The sequence below is a fragment of the Saccostrea echinata genome, unplaced genomic scaffold, assembly GCF_033153115.1.
Source record: "Saccostrea echinata isolate AGI-Se365-2 ecotype Australia unplaced genomic scaffold, CSIRO_AGI_Sech_v1 ptg000002l, whole genome shotgun sequence".
Lineage (NCBI taxonomy): Eukaryota > Metazoa > Mollusca > Bivalvia > Ostreida > Ostreidae > Saccostrea > Saccostrea echinata.
In genome coordinates this window covers 13,629,760-13,649,827 of record NW_026889751.1, presented here as the reverse complement: position 1 = coordinate 13,649,827, position 20,068 = coordinate 13,629,760, and the positions used below count along the sequence as shown (strand labels likewise).

Below are 20,068 nucleotides of genomic sequence, written 5' to 3'. Positions count from 1 at the left end.
CCAAGATGGACAGACGCGCAGAGAAAAGGCAAGGAAAAGTTCTGGATGCACAGGCTGAAGTCATTCCGCCCTAATGGTATTAACAAACTTAATGACTTCACCAGGATGAACGTGAACTAGACCCAATCCCGAATTGTAATAAACAAGTTCATTCTCTCTATATAGCGTAAACTTTACCGTTAATTCGTATTAATAATCCTGGAACAACCTACCCAAATATTTACAGCTCACATTTTTGTTTATTTCTTTTTTCCGATTTCCAAATTTATAATATATCCAAATTCATATTTCAAAATTGTCCTTCCATATTATCTTTCTTTAATTTCTTTTTATCATGTAGAGTTACGCTATTTTGAGAGAATAAGACAATGTACGATTTACTGATGGCCGTAATTAATTAGCGATAATTAATTCGTTCAATTATGTAAATCACACTTCACCGAGTACACCCGATAGACCGGACGCAATTCATAGCGCTCCGGATTTCTTTGTTCACAACTGTTTATAAACTCCAAATTAAACATGTAACCTTGTAAATATTTAGTGTTTGGTAGTTTAGTAGTAGTGCTAGTTGTTTTTGCTTCTCTATTTCCTTTGTTTTTATGACTTCTTAACTTTTTTATTTGTCCTGAGGAAGGGACAGGTTGTCCCGAAAATTTGACAATTATTATTGTTCGTGTCGTTGGTCATTTTTAGTGCTTTATATATATATATATATATATATATATATATATATATATATATGTGTGTGTGTGTGTGTGTGTGTGTGTGTGTGTGTGTGTGTGTGTAGGAAAGATGGAGAGTTGGGCTGAGGGTCTTTCTACCTGTCTTCTCCTCGTTCTCGATGAGGGTAGATCAATTTAATTCATCAGTTTTTCGGAAGAAATATAACAAATCAATGCTGTCTATTATTAAAATCTAAGTCAAGAATGTTTGTTTTATACGTTATAAAGTGCGTTAAGTGTCTCCATGTAAAAAATATTGATGTACACTCTTAACGCACTTCGAAAAAATATTCAAAGTGCGTTGATTTTGTCCAAAATTTAACGCACTTTGAAATTTTTTTTCAAAGTGCATTGATTTTGTCCCAATTTTAACGCACTTTGAATTTTTTTTTCAAAGTGCGTAATTTTTTAAAAGTGCGTTGCCACACAGGTGCTATAGAGACCTTTCAATTTTCATTGAATGATTGATTACTCTTCAGTATATGCTACCTACTAGATATGTTAAGTATGAAGACAGCTGTAATGTATATCAACATTATAATCTCATGTCAACCGTGGTTTAGATTATGTTTAAGGATGCATAAGTTAAGTAGCTCTAAAGTATTGGAAACAATGGATGGTCATTCTTGTTCTTCATTCTTGGGGGTGTTAAGGTCAAGATCTAGTAAATGAAAGGTGCCTTCGGATTTCTCAAATTTGAGAAACAAGTTCTTTCAATGATCCTTTACAAATATAGCTTGGCGAAATTAGGTGTATCGGGGCATAATTTTTAGGTAAACTCAGTGAAAAAAGATACTTTAAACTGTTATTTTCAATGAAAAATGAAGGAAGTCAGGTATAAATTTGGGAGTTTTTTATTCTCAGAGAAAGAAAATGTATCAATATTTGCTACAATCTCTCAGAAAACAGTTTTTCATATCTTCTTGACCTCTTCTTTAAAAGATATTATTTTGAATATAGGTATCGGGGTTAATTTTGACATGATTTCAAATTGATTTACATGAGAATGTTTCATTTTCTACATAATTTTATAATAGCCGTAAAGTACAGGAAAAATTAAGTTTAAACCAATTATGACGTCATAATGGATCTAGCACCAAAAAGACAGTCTGAAGTCATTTACTAGATCTTGACCTTAAGGACGTATGGTAGTGACGATTTTGAATCCACCGCGCAACTCCGAATGACGTAAATGAATCTTATGTCGTTCATCTCTTTAGTAGAGTTGGATAAAAAATTTACAATGCAACTTATTTTAAAGACATACTTGATATAAAATCATATAAAATGTGACTAAAATTTCATTGGATTCAAACTAACAACAAGTCGAGGTAATTTTACGACTTATTTTACTTTTCGGTAATGTAAACAAAGCGGATGTTTCGAAAAGAATGGAATGCGGAGAAAACGGGGATTTTCGTCAACCAAATCTATTCAGCGGTACAGCAAGGCTTCGTTGACTCAAAAAAGGCGATGGTGAGCTGCGTCTGACTGAAAATTACTGTGCAAAGATTAAACCCATCATTCGAATCACAAACGCATGACAACTCTAGCCTAGCAAAAACGATCTGCCCAGGTTTGTCTCTAGTATTTGACACCATTTAACTAACATTACCTCAGAAACAGTCTAGACGAACTCCAAAAACAGCGTTTCCGGAAGTAAGAAATTGAGACTGAAAAAGACTCCGAAAAAAGAGTCCACACATGCGCACACACACAAAAAATGGCGATTTTTCGGCAAAAATGATGGGTCTACAAAAATTGTCCCTGCAAAGTTTTGGAAAGTATGGCAATTATACCAGTATTCAGAAATGCTAAATAAAAGACTTAGGAAGAGATCGTATTTGTCAGATTTTTGATTTTATTTGCAAAAAAGGAGATATTTACTTTCAAAGTTAACGTTTCAAGTCAGATCAATTATAGAGAAAATGATACGTTTTGAGAAGTAAATATGCATAAAAAAGGGATATATCTGCAAAATGGGACAATATATATTGTAACTGTTAAAAACTTGACTGAATTTTACACATAAATTAGCATTCCGGTTTTTTATTTGTGTACGACATCTGAATTGGACGCGTAAGTTTTTACCATCGTTATTTACCGATTTTTTTTTATCATATACGAACAGATATTATTATGAACACATTTTTAAAACTATTATCTATCAATATAAAGGCTTTAAAACCCACTCTTCTAGATATTAAGGGCACAACATATCTTCTAAAAATGAACCTGTTAATACTCCTACTCCGTGGTAACAAATGCCCATTTTATGATTAAAATAAATACAAGTTGGGTGTCTCCAAAAACAAATAAAAGCACCTTTAGTGTAGGAACGACATAAAATTTAAATCAAGGAGACAATAAATTTAATAAGAAAATATTTCTTACCGGCAGTATTGAATTTGATGTCGTATATCCAATTCACCCATATGCAAGAGTTTGAAGCGATAAATAAGTCAATATTCACAAAATAATTTAATAAATGCAATTATCCATTCAACAAAAAATAAAATGAAGTAATATTGCACTAGATACAGCCATTATGCAGCCGAATATTTGGAGAAAGCGAACGATAATCCATCGTTTGTTTACATCGGACGCCATTTTGGCGCAATGCATGATGGAGCCAAAGACTTCGTTTTCGGAGTTCACGCTGTTTTTGGAGTTCGTCTAGACTGAGAAATTCAGTAAAAGTGATTGTGGCTCAGCAAAATACCGGTATTAGATAAGATATATATATATATATATATATATATATATATATATATATATATATATATATATATATATATATATATATATATATATATATATATATATGAGTGAACTGGGTACTTTTTTTCTGAATTGGGGGCATGAGTAAACACACAACATTATAAATTAGTGACGATTCATGTTAAAGTTTTTTCAAAAAAAACCCCCAGAGATTTTGAGATTAAAAATTGTTATATTCTTCCTTAGTTGTTGTTTGCAATATACATTCGAAAAAGGGATAAAGAGCACTACACTATATTATTATTATAATAAAAACAATACCACTGGTTACCAGTGCACACATGAGGGGGTAATTTACATGATTTATATACAATTCTGTTTTTAATTTATTTTTATATTGTGTGACATGATTGCATTCCGGAATATTGGTGAATCAATAAAAATTCAAAAATTTATTGATGTTATTCAGGTGCGCTTGATTTTGGAAAAACGTTTCGAGTTTCATGTACTCTATCATGTCTACATGTATGTATTGATGCTTTTAAATTTAGCAAACATAGAAAATATATTAAAAGAAACAATAATTTATTATAAATGTCAAGTCATATGAGACACAGTTATAACTCAATGAAATTTGAAGGTAACCAGATGCAAGGTATTGGACATTGTCTAGACAATATTTTCTTCCAAAACATACTAGATAAAAAATTCACTACACTACAACACAAAATAATACTTACCACTAAATTCTTTGGCCTAAAACAGGACTTTTCTTTTTATTAAGATTATTTCTTTCCTTATTAATTTCCAAGTTATGTTGATGGTGGAGCGTCTGAATTGCAATTTTGACTATAATCATTTTTTTTAATTGAATTTTCTTCTGAGTTCATGAAAGCTAAAAGCATCAATACATATTATAGAGTATGTGAAACTCAATCATAATCATGTAGACCACACAATATGAAAATAAAAATAAAACACTCGTTTTGTATATACTGCATCTACATTTACATATATGCAGTGATAGGGAAGAAATCTCAGCTATACAGATTTAGTAGTACATGTATATTATTTGAATAGGTATCCCTAATATTGTGGACATTGAACATGAAGTTGAGATTGAACAGGATCTGGAACCCTTAATATCTGCTATCTGGAAACTTGGAAGGAGGGTTATGGAACTGGGGGTGATATGACAGATGCTCTAAAATGTCCATGCCATTTCAGCAGCTCTTTCATGCTGTGGATATCCTAACTTATGGATCATCAGCTATCATTAAGGTACATTTACATTTGTCAAAATGTTAGGCTGTGGTGTTGTTAGGCAAAATTGTTTCCACTTTCACAACCCAGTGAACCCACCCTATTTTGTAGCTGACCCTAATTTTTTAAAATGCTTTTTCAAGAAAAATATATGAATATTCATTTTAAATTCCCCAATAATAGCATGTATAAAAAATTTCCACCATAAATAAAACACTATTTCTTTGACATCCAGTCTATGCAAAAGACATCGGACCGTCAGACCTGACTGATGTGCAGTGCCTCTGGTCCGATGCGTCATTTTTTACACCGGACCAGAATGTCCAATGTGTCTATGTCCAGTTTTGAGCATTATTATTTTGATGGGGAGTCATGTAAATGTTTGTTATAAGTAAAAAATTTCTCACAAATTCAAATACGTAAATGAAGGTGATTAAAACCGTATGGACTATCTACAGTACTATGTAGGGGTGAAACGATACACCTCCTTCACGGTTCGATGTATACGTATTGTATAATTTTGTCTCGGTTCGGTTATTTTCGATACGATACATTTTGATAGAAGGAAACAAATTCTACGTTGTTTTATGCTTTCTTTTTCTAAATCTAGTCACATATTTTACGAATTTTATTTGCAAATTGACTAGAAGAAATTGATTAAAATTATTTGACTGTCAAAAATTATTTTACAAGCTATCAGTCATCAAAAATTTACGTTTTCTATACTTATTTATTCTGGGTAACGTGTTATACCTTATGCCAAACCCGACTGAATAACGATCCCGACCGAAAAATGAACCGAACCGAAAATTAGAGATTTTGCACCGTGTATCAAACCGAGAAAAAATACCGCGGTGCATCGATACCGCGGTGAACCGTTTCACTCCTAGTACTATGCGGGAGCAATCCCTTGTAAAAGAAAAGGTGTTAGGCTTACTACTCTGCATTTTCATGTGTTTCACTTTTTTACATTAGGTTTTTTGGTCCAACAAAAATTGATTCGGTCCTGTGTGTTCATTGATTACACAGGACCCAATGTCCTGTGTGGTCCAAAAAACTTTCGCATAGACTGGACATCAGTGTTACTTGGTTGTTTTATTTAAAAAAGTCCACGCAAAAAAAAAATTAAAAATATGCCTACCAGTACCTACCGGTACTCTAAATTTTTCCAGCATGAACATGATAAAAGTGGAAACAAAGCAGGTTTAACCAATCATTTTTCTTGGCTTTACTTACTAGATTATTTTCTTTGATAATTGGCTAGATTTCACAATTAGTAAGCAAGTAAACTGTATTTTATACATGTAGTGATATACATGTATTACAGTATGAAGAAAAACATAAAAATACATGTAATCAGTCAATTAGACCTATGTGTCACTTTTAGACAAATACATGTATATCATAGTTGATACCCATGACAAGTTTTAGATAAAGTCTAAAGTACCATATGTAGTGATGTAATGATATTTTTGATTCATTCTTTGAATTTAACTAAATCCTAAATAATAATCTAATAAATGAACCCAATGATACAAACTATTTCAAAAATGTTTTTTGGAAATCACTCCAGAATTTCTAAACAATTTATTCTACATTTGAAATTGAAGAAATATAAAATTTGAAATTAATCAATTTTTTTTTCAATTATAGTGCATCCCATTATTCCAATAATCAATTATGAAAAAAATCCCAATTTCCCATCACTAACCATATGCAAGAATTGTAACTGTTTGATGAATACTAACTGGTATATTAGGTTTTACATTAAATATTATGAATTATACATAAATACAAACATACTTAATTACTGTTTATTTATAGTATCATAGGGACATACAACTTGTATGTTTCATAGTTATTAACTTATTAAACATTTCATGTTTGAAATAAAGCCAACAGGTTTAGGTATGTGAAATCACTAACTGCCCATATACATGTAACAAGTTTATTGATGCAGACCTCTAGTAAAAAAAAAAAGGGGGGTGCAACCGACATCTTAATGAAAATTTACTCTATAGCCAAATACTATTCTCAGAAAAAAGTTAGGAGGACAGCCCCCCCCCCCCCCCCAACACACACAACCATTCTGTAGGCCTGTATTGACTAGATCAGGTGGACAAGATCATTTGATTGTTATTAAAATGAAAATTATTTTATCACCTGAACTAATAACTAAAACAAGATTATTGTTTCTTACAGAGAGCGGGAACATCATGATCATATCAGCAATAAGACGAGAAAAGTTTTCAACTTTTTCCACAAAGAACAATCAATAAACAGGCAGACAAAATTACAGGTCTAAAAATAAATGGAATGAAGTTGTACAATAACAAGTGAACATAGAAGTTTCTCTTGTAACAATCAGAATTAGACTAAAGTTTTGAGTAACGACAAGAAAAGTGTAGTCACTGGATACACTATCATTTCCTATGATGTCCCAGTATTATCGAATGCAGTTTAAAACTGGCATTGTCAACAAATTCAATATGGAGTTATTGATGGGAGATGTGAATTGAAAACTGTGTGTGACTCGTTATAAAAAGTAAAGTGGATTCTATCTCAGAATGCAGACTTTTTCAGTTGAAAGACCCCAGAGTTTTATATGAAAAGAGTCATATATCTTCAGTCTGTTTGAAATGTCCATGACATCAGTTGTGGATACATTATTAGTGTTATCAGAATTTGCCATGTCTGTAGCATCATTTTTAGATACAATGTCAGTGTTTGGTACTAAATGTAATAAGTTTTCATTAATTTAAATTTGGTCAAATTACAAATTATTTTTCTTTTTTTTTTTAATTGTAGATAGAGCAAATAAGTTTTCAATATGTTAATGTATTTTGATTCTCATGAATTTTGCAATATTAAATATATTTCATTATAAAAATTATGTCATTACCTTATCATTGTATGAACAGATGCTAAATACACTGCATGTTAAAAAAAAGAGTAGAACCTGGGAAATTCATCTTCCTTATTTTGAACAAGGTTTTCCATTGGAAAAATGATGAAAATGGCACACAAGGACAGCTAATGACCCAAATGCGTGCCATGACCTTGACTCAAGATCCTTTAATCAAGTTAAATGTCATTTTAAGAATAACATTGAATTCCTGTATTTTGTATGGAGAACATGAGATGCTCATACTGATCATAAATATTGCATATAACCTAAGGTTACATGTATGTATTGAGTAACTGACCTTGACTCAAGGTCATTCCAGCAAGTTCAAGGCTTCTGGCAGAAAAGGTGTATTATTTGTACCTAGTCTATTACTCTCAAATGGAGGCTAATTGGTAGTTGATACTTGACACAAAAATTGCTTATGACTCAAATCTGTGTCATAATCTGACCCAATGTCATGAATGTATAATCTCCTACAACTTTCTTGTACATGTATTAATAATCTCCCGTCCCTCATGCATATGGTTACATTGAGGAGGTAATAAGCTGCCTCACGTCATGTACTGTAAGTTTTTATCTTCATTTATAAGCTCCTGTTAGTGTGTGAGAGTTATGTCAGGTGCAGTATTACAAAGCTGCTCAAGCCCTTAGAATGCTGGGGGGACCTACTTTTTCCGAGTATAGTAGTTTGCTATAGTGATTGCCCCCCCCCCCCCGTTGCTACAAGGTCAAGCACTGTCAATTTCCACGAAATGGACATTTAATTAGTTTGGTTTCTTTTTTTTTGCCCATCAGATTATTTGGGGAAGTTGCCCCTCCCCCTATTTTTGGTGAGTTTATTTATTTATTTATTTTTTTTGCTTGACAGATTTTTGGGGGGGAAGGTGCCCCCCCCCCAACTTTTGAAACCGTTGCTACAAGCCTGCTGCTTGACTTGTAAACTTATGATACTTATTATTAGAGAAACAAAGGTTATTTTAACCATAAAAAGAAAACTAGAAATAGATATTTAAGATAAATAGTTTAAAACCCTTCAAATTATAAAACATAAGTTCATCTATTTTAGTGAAGGACTATTTTTGTACTTTGTGGTTTTAGCTCTTAAAATTTTATCTGATTTTGTTAAATATTGCTGTTACTCTACACCATATTGTACACATGCATAGCAAAGTACAGTGTAGTATATTGTGGTGGTGTCACTATTTTCCCTAGCTTCAACAGCATGTATGATGGTTTAGTCAGACTTGTAGCAACAATTTCAAAAAAAGGGGGGGGGGGCAACTTCCCAAAAAAAAATCTGATAAAGGAAAAAAAGACCAAAAAAGGGGGCAATATTTCTCAAAAATCTGACAAGCAAATATTAAAAAAAAAACACCTAATTTCACTATCTAAATCCTGGAATTTGCTAGTGCTCAACATTGGAGCAACTAGCATCTAAAGGAAAATTTACTACAACAATATACTTTACTCAGAACCCCCCCCCCCCCCGGCATTCTACGGACCTGGGTTTAATAGCTGATTAGTTAATAGTTACTGAATCATATCTAATCTTTCAATATTGCTGAAGATGGAAAATATTCATTCAAGACAAAGATTTATTATTAATTAAAATTAAACATGGAGACATATCAGATTAGTTAGAATAATCTAACTGTGTCTCGGGACAAGCCCTCGCCACAGTTAGAATACGTCCCATATATTTGCAATGTAGCAAATCGGAGTGGATCCACTCCGAATTTATTTTTAAGAATACAAAAGGAGTTGCACTGAAAATAAGTACCAAATTAATCATAACAAACCTTTTTGAGAGTGTATATGCCTTTTAACCTAAAAAAATAATCCACATAAATACAAAAATTCAACTCATTTTCTCAACGTTAAACCGGGTCCGTAGGACAGTATCATTTTAACGATAGAACGTTCTATCTAATATCAGATATACTAGAACGAATGTACAATAACTGAATAAGCCTCGAGCATTCTGTCTTCGTCAATTCACTTTATTTCATCCGTTCCACTAAAACGTTAGAAATTATAAGCCGGAGTTTCAAATTCTATTTTTTTTTTTTTTTTTTTTTTGTTCAAAACAATTCATAGATAATTGTAAACACCTCCTCCAAGTCTACTTTCAACTTTGATTCCGATTCGGCATTTTGTGTACGAGTTGCAAACTGGAAGTGACGTGTACACGATAATGTACAAAACCAAACCGGGAAATCGGAAGATTTTCGGATTGTTCGGCAAAAATCTGGTGAAAAGCATTGCCCGCCATGTTACAAGAGAAAAATAATAACTATAATAAAAATTTGAGTTTAAAACGACAAAATCAGGAGAGTTAGAAACTATAAGCAAGTAAATAAATTGCAATCTCATTATTTTAACATTGTATAACAGCTTTTTAAGCAGAGGAAATTCGGGTCAGGAAATTCGGGAGCACATTACTCCAAAACTACACACTAGCATTATAATTTTTTATTAGCAATTTGTAAAGCAAGCAAATCACTATAAATATAGCATAAGATATCAAACTTTTAATTATTCTTTCATTATTAAAAAATACGTTGTACATATACATGAACCCATTTTCCCAATAAATTGTCATGATATAAATGAATCAAAATTAATTTGTCTTTTTGGCTTTTTTCTTGCACTATTTTGTTTTGAAATTAAAATTTCAATATTGTGGATGACATCTTTTTCAAAAAAATATTTTTATGTTGTTTTTATTGTTGTTCTCATTTTTTTTAAAAATTGGTTATAAAAATATCACTTTATCATACAGAGTTACCCCCCTTATTTTAGTGCGTCATAATTTTAGATTTACTCACTAGAACCTTTTCTTATAATATTTTATGAAATATATAAAGGTACTTCTTTCATTTTATGTGGATGTTTTAGAGTTTTAATTACTCTGAAATTAGGACTTGTCAGTACCATACTCCCTTAAAGCAAGGAAAATGTAGATTTTAAATGAATATTTGAGCTATGAAAGTGACCATCAAACTAATATGTACATGTATGCTATATATTTTACAGCTGATATATTTTAAAAAGAATTTCAAAACAATTACATTCATAGTGTTGTGTATGATAAAATATTAAGATTAAAAAATATGAGTTGACATTTCTTTAATACTTGTCAGTCAGAATGAGCGACTTGTAAGGGAATTCAAAATTTTCAAAGTTCTCTTTCATTTTCCTACAAATTACAAAATGGTTACCATGGAAACAAAACATTTTCTGTAGACTATTTATTTGATCTGCTCATGCAAGTATTTTTATAATTTTATAGTTGTAATGAATATTTTAGTTCTAATTTCATCTTTAATTAAAAGTACGGGAAAAGTAACACTACATGTGTAATAAGCAATCCATTATTATGATGTCATTATGACGTCATAGATGAGTGAACTTGCATTGGCGTAAAAATTGCTTTGAAACAGATGAATGTATACAAGAATATATAGAGGATATTCAATGTTTTGTAGATGAATATGGAATTTAATTCACGAGTGGGATAGGTTTTTTTTTGTATTTTCACGAGTGCGAAGCCCTCTATCACGTTCGACCCGAGCCCAAATATCGCTTATATTTCAAGACAGTATCCATGTATTTTGTTTATCCTGCAACATATTTTTACATGACCTCCAAAACGAGCTATTTTTAACCGATATAGGTACATCTCTGCCGAGTTGAAAGTAAGACGCCATGGCGTAAACATTGCAGTATGCATGACGTCACAATGCCTTTAGAACGTCGGAATACACGCACGAGGCTTTATTAGGGCATTGACCGAATAAAGCTTTGGTTTATTAGGTTACCTTTATTAGGTCAATGAAAGGGGTAGTTGCAGGATAAAAGAATATATAGAGGATATTCAATGTTTTGTAGATGAATATGGAATTTATTTCACGTTATTATAACGGGTTTCCATACTGTTGGGGTTGTTTTGCTACTAGTATATAAAGGGACCGGTTTTGTCAGTGTGGTCAGATCTAGTTTGGTGTCCGGTAGCGTGACCAGCCGGAGGTGTGCCACGTTTGCTGTATCCCCTGCATGATTATACAAGTGGCGAATATATTTCGGTGAGGTATAGCACCGAATTTAACGGGTAGCCATATAACTTGTTAGGAGGACTATTGCAGCGTGTGTATGCAGTTCTAGCCGGTAAGAATGTTCGAATAATGTGTATAGGTGGTTTATTATAAATTTCCGGTTTCAGTTGTAATTTAGGTAGGTTTTTTAAAAGTAAATTTATTTCAGTGCGTAAGGTGCTGAGAGAATATTGTGTACATATGAGACGGGCTGAGAATCAATTGACGACTGTTATAAGCGTTTGAGGTCAGTGGGGAGCATTGGCTGGAGGGCCAGTCGTGTCATGTCCAATCGTCAATGCAGAACAGGAACCGATGTTGGTAGGATAACCGCAGCGCGGGGGGGGGGGGGGGGATAGACCCGGGGCTACGGTTAAAGCAACTACCACGTGGTGACGAGAGAACGGTACAGGACTTGGACGTTCCTAGATGAGTGCTAATGGCGGATGCATGTGTGGTGTGACTTCCGGTGAACGTTTATAAGCAGTTGTGATATAGTAACTACTGAGTAACTTTCAGCCGTTTAAGAAAAGGAAATTATTTTCTTGAAGTATATATAAAGCTTAACTCAAATTATTTGAGCTTTTTCGGAATATTATTTTAAGTCAATTTTGGTGAATTTTTCATTTGATATAATATCTGATACTTACTGAATCAGAATTGTAATGATTGATTGTATGTTGTTTTACGTCCCATTCGAGAATTCTTCACTCATATAGATACGTCACCATATACCGGTGAAGGGCTTCAAATTTTGACCTTTACTCGGCACTCAGGGCCATTGAGCAGTGAGGGATCTTTATCGTGCCAACGCCTGCCTCGGTTTTTAAGGTCTCATCCGAAGGACCCGCAACTTTCACTTCAAAGTGCCGAGCGCATGGCGAAGGAACAGTTGCTTCCCATTTTTTATCGACTTAGGTCAGTCGCGGCCGAGATTCGAACTCACGACCTCCCGATCACGAAGCGAGCGCTCTACCGACTGAGCTACCGTGAACGGTAAATCAGAATTGTACAATGTAGAAGTTAATATTGAATTAATGTAAAGTATCGGAATTGGTGAAAACTGAGTTAACAGTTCATACTATTTTCATTTTCGGTGTTTGAGCCTGTATGTGAGAGTGAGTGAGCGACATAGAATTTATTTGTTCTCTATTTTTTTTATTTCGTGTTAATAAATTTGCTTGTTTATTCTGATTGATATTGTTTTCCTTCTCAACTCTGCAAAATCCTGAAAGAACTCATTACGAATGAACGGTATAATAAACATTTCTCTTGTATTAGAATTAACATGCAGCGGCGAGTAATAAAATATTAATTCATGTATTTTTAGGATGTTCATGTTCAGTAAGATTTCAGGCATAACACAGGAATTTGATCACTTCATTCGAAAACGGTGAAGAAAAAACATCCCAATACTGAGAAAAATGGGGGGGGGGGGGGGTTACCGGCAATGTTTTTATATATTAGTCGTAAGCTGGTATACAGCCCTAACTCTCAATTTTTTCTTAATTTCGAATTCTCTCAATCAAATTTCCATACGCAAAATGTAAAATACTTCATTCAGCTTATACACAGAGAGCTTCCCTTATATAAAAAAAATGTACTTTATACTTGAAAATTGTTTACAGTGTCATATAGGTCTGGGTGTTTGTTTAAATTTATTATACTAATAAATAACAGGAAAATACATGTACTGTAATTAAATTTCATCCGTTTTTAGTGTTGAGGATTGATTCCATCCTGAAAAAGTTTCGCCCCGGCAAACATGATGTAATACGCACTTCCCTTTGAGGTGCAAATTACGTGCGCACATACTGCCCTTAAAGTTTTTGGCTAAGAAATTTACGATAATTTTCTTTTTGCACACCATAACTTTTACGCTGACTCATTTTGATCAACTTTTATCAGTTTAGTAACATCAAGGGGTCCAGCCTAAATTCCTTTGCAAAGGCGTATTTTTCTTTGCAACCGAAAAAATGGCGGATACGAAGTGGAGAAGAAAACGAGGTCAGTAACTTTCGTGTAATTTTAGGAACTATAATCATTAATTTTAATAAATGGATGTTACGTTTCGGTGCGCCTATCCATCCTTTCCAATGGGAAAACTAAGCTAAAGAGATTTACTTTAAGATGAAAAAATTATTGAAGAAAAACCATAGACATGTCTCTATTGTTTGTCGCATTCATAACCAATCATCGGTTATTTGTAACATACTGCACAGTCCAAAGCTGTAAAAATTACATATATTTGTAAATTTTCCGGTCAAATATTAGAAAAACACAATTTCCATTCACACAAAGCCAGTTTTAGAAATTTAATCCAGAATTTACGACTTTAAGATTAAAATTACTTTGCAAAGTCGATATTAGGACATGTTTACCTTGCAACTCTGTGATTCAGAACTGAAAAGGCCTCTTCGCCAAAATTACAGGCAGCAATATAGTGTTTGCAATCAAATTGTATACATACTTTTCACGATGAAAATCACCTGTCACCCGGCATAATTTAAGTGGTGTGTACACAGTAAATCCTATGATTCTAATTGGGGAGGGTGTATTTTTGGTTAGTTTCTCCCTACCTCTGATACACTTTTTAATTTTTTTTTCTCTCTAGAGACCGATCCTTTGATACGCTCAAACCTGAGGTTGGTAAATAAGGAAAAAAATCCTGGACAAGGGCATATGCAAGTTCCAAAGAGTATTTAGACTGTTTGCGATCGGGTGGATTATGGTCGACGGATCTAAAATTCTATCATCGTTGAAAGTGGGGATATTGGAAAGGGAACAGTATAGGGTGTAGAAAATCAACTATATTTCTTGTACTGTAACTCATGAATTACTGAAATTCAATTTTTATAATAATAATTTATTTTTACGATGAAAATTGTCATATAGTGATATACATTGTAAGATGATGACAATTTTATAACTGTCATTTTCTTTCATCATCTTAAAGTATTCGTACACAAGTATTGCATGTATTAAATGTTTCTTGTCGATATATACTGTGAACCCGAATAAAAGTTTTGACAGTTGAATCTGTACAATTTGCATACATGTATTTGAATATGGACATTTGTTTTAAAAATAAAATCATTGAAATTTGTCATACGTTCGTAATTAAGATGGGTCTTAGACACATCATTTATACTTATATACATTAATATTAGGTAACTAGAATGAACTTAGTATTTTAGCATAGGATTTGTTCGGCGAAATTTAAACATGTATCATGTGTATCAAGACAGAATTTAAACATTTGGTGACTGAAAAAAAGATCACTCTGTATTAACTTTCTGGAAATGGTTTTTTAAATTTTTATTTTTGGTAGAATTCTTTTGGACCCCCCCCCCCCCAACGAACAGATAGGCTTTGCATCAAATATTATTTGCTTCTGGTAAAAAACAACAAAATTAAATTTCTCCAATTTTTATTTCTTAAATAAAGACAATGTTTTCTAAAAAATAACAATGATATTCAAAAGTCAATCCCATAGCAATGTTTTTTCAAAAAAAGGGGGATTCCAAATGAAAATTTACATTGTTAAACTTCATCAAAAAATATACTTAGACCCCCCCCCCCCCCGCCCCCTCCCACCAACGCAGTACGGGCCCGAAAGCATAATTCCATAAGAGATTAAAAAATGCTATGCGATGATATCATTGAAAAAAATATTTCAAGAAACATATTGCATTAAACCCTTCATATGACGATTAATTAAAGAATATTTCACATTTTGGATTTAATGTACTTGATTATCTTACACAATCTTGATGATTTCAATCAGTGAACGATAGTTTTTTTTTATTCTTGGGATTTTTACAAGTTCCCGGCGATGCTGTTGTATTTGGATTTCACATTAGAAGGAGGTGGGAAGAGTTTTGTGGCATACATTCTGTTTTCGCGGTACTTAATAAGACCTTTATTATAAAAATTTTTTTTTTTTTTTTTACACAAATCACACTTTTCATTGGTTCGAAAAGACTTCCCATAATGATTACATGAATACAGTCCTGCTGCGTCAATTGGTATTGTTGAAAAAAATATTTGCCGGTAATAATCTTCCTGCATTTGATGCAGTGCTCTTTTCTGAAATAGATAAATCTGACCGGTTATGAAAACAGTTTAGGAAGCAATACCTTGAAACTTACGTACAGATTAAATTAAAATTTATCAGATTGTATTTTTCGTTTTTGTAATCGTTGTGATAGTGAATTTCTGTATTTGCACAGGAAAAACAAGCCCTGAACCGCAATTTGCAAATGAAATATTTCCTATACTACCTTTATTTTGGAATTTAGACAAAATTTTGTCATTTTGTCACAGAAAGTTATGTTTGAATAAGGAGTCTTGATGTAATATATGAGATAAGTTTCTCTTATTTTCCATTCAACATGTACTCTGCTGTAAAAGACAGTATTTACCCTCATATGATGACACACGTATTCAATCCGTGTCTGCAAGGCATGTCGTTTTATTTCAATAGATTTTTTGGTATGTAATTCGTGCGTATCCAAAAGTATCCCCCCAAAAGACAAATAAATGCTTCACCGAAACGACATATTTTGATACCGAATTAAATGCGCGAATCATTAAAAATTTCGTAATGTTTACAGGCCTTCATTCCAGTCTCCGCTTCGACTCCGCCATTTTCTCTGTTGCAAAGAAAAATACGCCTTTGCAAAGGAATTTAGGCTGGAACCCTTGAACATATACAATATAAATTATTCCTTTCATTTGATATCGTATTTAGTTTGTTCTAAGACATTACACATAATCACATGGAGAAGAAAACGAGGTCAGTAACTTTCGTGTAATTTTAGGAACTATAATCATTAATTTTAATAAATGGATGTTACGTTTCGGTGCGCCTATCCATCCTTTCCAATGGGAAAACTAAGCTAAAGAGATTTACTTTAAGATGAAAAAATTATTGAAGAAAAACCATAGACATGTCTCTATTGTTTGTCGCATTCATAACCAATCATCGGTTATTTGTAACATACTGCACAGTCCAAAGCTGTAAAAATTACATATATTTGTAAATTTTCCGGTCAAATATTAGAAAAACACAATTTCCATTCACACAAAGCCAGTTTTAGAAATTTAATCCAGAATTTACGACTTTAAGATTAAAATTACTTTGCAAAGTCGATATTAGGACATGTTTACCTTGCAACTCTGTGATTCAGAACTGAAAAGGCCTCTTCGCCAAAATTACAGGCAGCAATATAGTGTTTGCAATCAAATTGTATACATACTTTTCACGATGAAAATCACCTGTCACCCGGCATAATTTAAGTGGTGTGTACACAGTAAATCCTATGATTCTAATTGGGGAGGGTGTATTTTTGGTTAGTTTCTCCCTACCTCTGATACACTTTTTTATTTTTTTTTCTCTCTAGAGACCGATCCTTTGATACGCTCAAACCTGAGGTTGGTAAATAAGGAAAAAAATTCTGGACAAGGGCATATGCAAGTTCCAAAGAGTATTTAGACTGTTTGCGATCGGGTGGATTATGGTCGACGGATCTAAAATTCTATCATCGTTGAAAGTGGGGATATTGGAAAGGGAACAGTATAGGGTGTAGAAAATCAACTATATTTCTTGTACTGTAACTCATGAATTACTGAAATTCAATTTTTATAATAATAATTTATTTTTACGATGAAAATTGTCATATAGTGATATACATTGTAAGATGATGACAATTTTATAACTGTCATTTTCTTTCATCATCTTAAAGTATTCGTACACAAGTATTGCATGTATTAAATGTTTCTTGTCGATATATACTGTGAACCCGAATAAAAGTTTTGACAGTTGAATCTGTACAATTTGCATACATGTATTTGAATATGGACATTTGTTTTAAAAATAAAATCATTGAAATTTGTCATACGTTCGTAATTAAGATGGGTCTTAGACACATCATTTATACTTATATACATTAATATTAGGTAACTAGAATGAACTTAGTATTTTAGCATAGGATTTGTTCGGCGAAATTTAAACATGTATCATGTGTATCAAGACAGAATTTAAACATTTGGTGACTGAAAAAAAGATCACTCTGTATTAACTTTCTGGAAATGGTTTTTTAAATTTTTATTTTTGGTAGAATTCTTTTGGACCCCCCCCCCCCCCCCCCCCCAACGAACAGATAGGCTTTGCATCAAATATTATTTGCTTCTGGTAAAAAACAACAAAATTAAATTTCTCCAATTTTTATTTCTTAAATAAAGACAATGTTTTCTAAAAAATAACAATGATATTCAAAAGTCAATCCCATAGCAATGTTTTTTCAAAAAAAGGGGGGATTCCAAATGAAAATTTACATTGTTAAACTTCATCAAAAAATATACTTAGACCCCCCCCCCCCCCGCCCCCTCCCACCAACGCAGTACGGGCCCGAAAGCATAATTCCATAAGAGATTAAAAAATGCTATGCGATGATATCATTGAAAAAAATATTTCAAGAAACATATTGCATTAAACCCTTCATATGACGATTAATTAAAGAATATTTCACATTTTGGATTTAATGTACTTGATTATCTTACACAATCTTGATGATTTCAATCAGTGAACGATAGTTTTTTTTTATTCTTGGGATTTTTACAAGTTCCCAGCGATGCTGTTGTATTTGGATTTCACATTAGAAGGAGGTGGGAAGAGTTTTGTGGCATACATTCTGTTTTCGCGGTACTTAATAAGACCTTTATTATAAAAATTATTTTTTTTTTTTTACACAAATCACACTTTTCATTGGTTCGAAAAGACTTCCCATAATGATTACATGAATACAGTCCTGCTGCGTCAATTGGTATTGTTGAAAAAAATATTTGCCGGTAATAATCTTCCTGCATTTGATGCAGTGCTCTTTTCTGAAATAGATAAATCTGACCGGTTATGAAAACAGTTTAGGAAGCAATACCTTGAAACTTACGTACAGATTAAATTAAAATTTATCAGATTGTATTTTTCGTTTTTGTAATCGTTGTGATAGTGAATTTCTGTATTTGCACAGGAAAAACAAGCCCTGAACCGCAATTTGCAAATGAAATATTTCCTATACTACCTTTATTTTGGAATTTAGACAAAATTTTGTCATTTTGTCACAGAAAGTTATGTTTGAATAAGGAGTCTTGATGTAATATATGAGATAAGTTTCTCTTATTTTCCATTCAACATGTACTCTGCTGTAAAAGACAGTATTTACCCTCATATGATGACACACGTATTCAATCCGTGTCTGCAAGGCATGTCGTTTTATTTCAATAGATTTTTTGGTATGTAATTCGTGCGTATCCAAAAGTATCCCCCCAAAAGACAAATAAATGCTTCACCGAAACGACATATTTTGATACCGAATTAAATGCGCGAATCATTAAAAATTTCGTAATGTTTACAGGCCTTCATTCCAGTCTCCGCTTCGACTCCGCCATTTTCTCTGTTGCAAAGAAAAATACGCCTTTGCAAAGGAATTTAGGCTGGAACCCTTGAACATATACAATATAAATTATTCCTTTCATTTGATATCGTATTTAGTTTGTTCTAAGACATTACACATAATCACATCAGAATTCAGACTGTCATTTAATAATACTACAATAATACATTTAATATATCTTGGTTCATACATATACGAAGTTTACATACAATAGCATGCACTTTGAATTAATCTACTTGATTCCTACCTGTAGACTAATATGTTGACGGTGCGACCGATAGGGCGAGCGCAGATACCTTTCAGTTTTAATTTAGATCGGGCTCGTCAAACCGCACGTGATATTTGCTACGTCTAGACTCTGACGTCATATGTCGTCGTATGTAAGTTGCATTACCAAAACGGAGTCTGATCAGTGCTAATTTTAATCAAGAACGTTTAATCTACTATTTATCTGCTATATATCCATTAAATCAAGGTGATTTTATTTTTTGTTGAATTTTTGTTGCTACCGCGAGAACGTAATTTGCGACGAGATGCAATTCGCTAAGCATTATGGGACCACAGGTAACTGCGGAAAAAAATTCATTTGGATCAATGTGCAAAGTCCGAATTTTCTCTTCGCCCAGGCGTTGCTTTAAGAGCTCGCAGTGACGAGCGGCGCTTCGCGCCGCTCGCTATGATGTTATTTTCAGAGAATTATACGGGAAACAACGCAACGTCGTCTTTGTGACGTAACTGACGTCATAATCAAATGTGCACAAAACAGCCGCTCGAATCGTCGAAATTGTGTACCAAAATAGACTGTTTCACGATAACTGCAGGGCAAAATGATATATTTTGGTGAAATATGACGTAAAAGTAATTGTTTAATATACGTCATTTAATTATCTGTCATCAAAAACT

The 20,068-nt window shown here is 32.9% G+C and overlaps 1 long non-coding RNA gene across 1 annotated transcript; it reads left to right on the top strand.

Moving 5' to 3' along the window:
• The first annotated feature begins 2,074 nt into the window (after nucleotides 1–2,074).
• On the top strand, nucleotides 2,075–7,519 carry LOC133200626 (uncharacterized). Its single transcript, XR_009722974.1, has 3 exons — nucleotides 2,075–2,301; nucleotides 4,527–4,727; nucleotides 6,912–7,519. It is a non-coding gene; the product is annotated as an uncharacterized LOC133200626 (long non-coding RNA).
• Nucleotides 7,520–20,068: the final 12,549 nt, after the last annotated feature.